The sequence below is a fragment of the Echinops telfairi genome, unplaced genomic scaffold, assembly GCF_000313985.2.
Source record: "Echinops telfairi isolate 266 unplaced genomic scaffold, ASM31398v2 ScPeMD7_2573;HRSCAF=3158, whole genome shotgun sequence".
Taxonomy (NCBI): Eukaryota; Metazoa; Chordata; class Mammalia; order Afrosoricida; family Tenrecidae; genus Echinops; species Echinops telfairi.
In genome coordinates, this window is record NW_022106471.1 from 902,544 (window position 1) to 906,086 (window position 3,543).

Sequence of the window (3,543 nt, forward strand, 5' to 3'; positions counted from 1 at the left end):
GGGTGGGTTTGGATTGTCGTGCGACTGGACCACTTTGGAGGGGGGAAACCAGACGACTGCTTTCCAAGGGTCCTGACCGCCTGTTCCTCTGAGCTTCCATCTTCCCTCTCTTTTATCTCCTCCTCTCCTGCCTCCGGGAGCGGCCCCCCTGGGTGGGAGAGGCTGACACTGGGTCCGCTGGTTTGGAATAGAGACCACTGCCCACCTGGTGTGGGAGGGCGGGGTTGGAGGCCGGGGACCGCCTTAGGATGCGGCGCAGGCTCTGGGGTCTGGCCTATTGTCTTGCTTTCCCCACCTTCTGCCAAAAAAGAAAAAGCCCACACCCCATCAGATTCTTTAAAAATTGTCATTTATCTTTGACACATGATTATTACCCATCTGTTTCTTGACACCCACTCCCTCCTCCTACAGTTCCTCTTTTAAGATTCGCGAACTTCAATGAGCCCTATAGAGAAATCCAAGCTCAGATTCGATAACTGGCCGGCTATTTTCTGCTAACTCCAACGGAGGGGCTGGTCTGAGAGCAAATGGGCTGGAGAGGGTGGGCTCCACTCGCTCCTCGTCTCGTTTTGTGGGCCCAGTTAGGATGCACGGAATGCTTAACAGTGGGGTGTGCAGTGCAGCGAGCGGCGTTCTAAGGATGGAATTTGGAAACGATGTGTTCTTTTGAAGAGGTGGCCAACATTGGAAGCAAAAGTGCTTCAACGGAACAAGAGAGGCTTGTTGTAAAATGACAGGCTTGCACATGAAAACCACCTTCCACTAACAAACGCGTGGTTTTTAAAAGGGGAGAGGTTTTTAAAAGGCGTCTGATGATCCTGTTTTCACTTTATAATGTTCTTCCTCCACCCTGTTGGGTGAGCAGCCCCTTCTCAATGTCTCTTGATCAGAAATTTTGCCCAAGTCTCCTCAAGCTCTTCCATTAATCCTACAAGTAAAAGCAAATTATTTCATTATTCGTATGATGTGTGTACATTTTGGAAACCCTTTACTGATCAACCATCCTTTGGTCCAAAAATCTATAACTTTTTTTTTTTTTGGTAGCAAGATCCATACTCCTTGAATACCAACTGTCTAACCCTATTAGAAATGTGTTGGTTCCCTACACATTACACAGAAAATTCCCAAAATGGCATATTGCTGGGCTTGGGAAGACTTTGCTTTAAATATTAGTATTGTGTTAGAACTATAAATCTGAACTAGTCTAAGAATTTTCACATGAGCCATTGTTTTTTAATTGGCAGAGGGTTTAGTGTTAAAAATTTAAATATATATATATATATACATATATATACTTCAAAAGTTCCTGGAAAAAATGGAATTTAAAAATAATGAGTTTTTCCCACTTTTTGAAGTCTCCTTGTCTAAAAGCAAAAAACAAAAACAACACCCCCCCCAACCCCAAACAAACAAACCAGCTTTTGATGAATGTTTCTATTTATCACTTACCTTGTTCCACAAGCAATTTAAGATATGGGAAGTAAGAGTGTCTTGGGAAGGGGCACCAAAGGGTTGCCTTGGTTTTATTCCTTTTCATGAAATTTCAGAATCACACAACCACTTTCTCCTGGGGCCAAGCAGGGAGGGAGCTGGGATTAGAGGGATTCATACAATAGTAAGGCAGCCTAATTTAGAAGAAGATAGGGAAAGGAATTAAAGGTGGAGACATAAAATGATATTAAGAAAGAAGCTAAAACACAAGCACAAACTCCTCTGTACTTGCTCTGGATGGAGAAACAAATCCAGCTTTAAATTTCTTAGCAGCTCACAGGGGAGGGGGGATTGACCAGTCCATGGTTCCTCTAGATGATTTATTTGGGTGACTCACTCGCTTAATTACACATCTAACAAACATTTCCTGAGGGCCTACTGTGTGCCAGGTTCTGTGAGAGGTCCTGAGAACAAAGGAGTGAAGCCCACAGACCTGGTCTGTGCCCTGAAGGCACTTAGAGATGAATTTCAGACACAGGCATCCATCAAGAAATCTTCAAGTGAATATGTCATTAAAAATTGTGATAGGTGCGGGGCAGGAAAAAGACAAAACACAGCATGTCCAGAGCATAAAAATGTAAAACGCAATCTTTTTTTTTTTTTTTTAAATCACTGTATTGGGGCCTCGTACAATTCTTATCACAATCCACACATAAGGAGCACCACCGTTCTTGATTCTAAGAAGAAGGGGACTTTTCCCAAACACAGTGTTTTGGATGTTTGGTGGATGTCTTTGTGGTGGTTTTCCTCGGGTCTCTAGGCGTGAGCTCCTGGTACCCTGCCCCGGAACCATCTGGTTAGGTTGCATCCTTAGAGCACCAGGGTCCTTCCGATCTATGTCTTTTGAGAAATCCAGGGATTCTCAAAACAAACAGACAAAAAACAACTAGTGATTTTATTTAAACGATAACCTAAATTATAGCATATGTTCTAGATCATAGGTCTTGATGGCTAGCCTGAAATCAATGCTGAGTCTTCTCATTTGAGCCAGGTGACAGGCATGGAGGCTTGGATAAAGGAGAGGGGTTTTGATTAAAGAGAAAGAGGAGTTAACACTGGGCACGGCCTTGCCAAAACCGAAAGAAGAGTTTCCAGCAAACTACTGACACATTGGCAAGGAAAGATGGCAGGGCACACCAGTTTGCTTTCATTTGGACCAAGTTGGAGTACATTATCAGCAGCAGGTGTTGTAGTAAAAAATGCCATGAAAAGGTTGGTGTTTCGGGTTTCATCAATAATTGGATTAGCTCTCCTGTGACTACAGATCTAATAAGTCTCTAATAATCTCCTTATGTAATTTCATGTCATGGTTAAGTAGAGCCATATCGCCTGATTTCAAATTCTGGTTTTCTGCTTCCAAGCTGTCAGCCTCTGAGCAAGTTGCTCAACCTCTCTGTTCCTCAGTCTCATCTTATGATCATAGAGAGATAAATCTGTGTTATCAACTTCATAGTACAATTGCAAGGCTTAATAAGGAATTGCATGTGAAAGTCTGGAGCATATCTTAAGGTTCAATTAATATTAGGGTGATCATTATTTTTATCAGCATGAATGACGCCTTAGGATGTAGGCATTCCAGGATGGTTTGATAGTAGAATTTTAAATTGCGAATTTGAGTCTCTTCAATTTGAAGCACATTTTTGCGCCTATTGTCCTACTTTATCTATCTTCTGCATTAGTGTTACCAATGCCAAAATTCAGGAAAAGAAAATGTAGACCTTAGACCCGAGGTTACATCTTACTGTTGGTAAACCCAAAATGTTATTTTAGTCCTAGCAAAACCCACTATTATCTGTTGCGGTAAATTAATTTTATCAGTTAGACAATTTGAAAGTTTGATAGTTGTATCAATTTGTTCAAAACCACCAGCCACTCCTCGGGAAAAAGATGAGTGTCTCTTCCTCTATAAAGAGTTAGCCCTAGCTCTCAACCTTCCTTTCATACAGTTTCTCATGTGGTGGGGACCCCCAACCATAACATTATTTTTATTGCTACTTCATCCCTGTAATTTTGCTACTGTTATGAATCGTCATGTAAATATCTGATATGCAG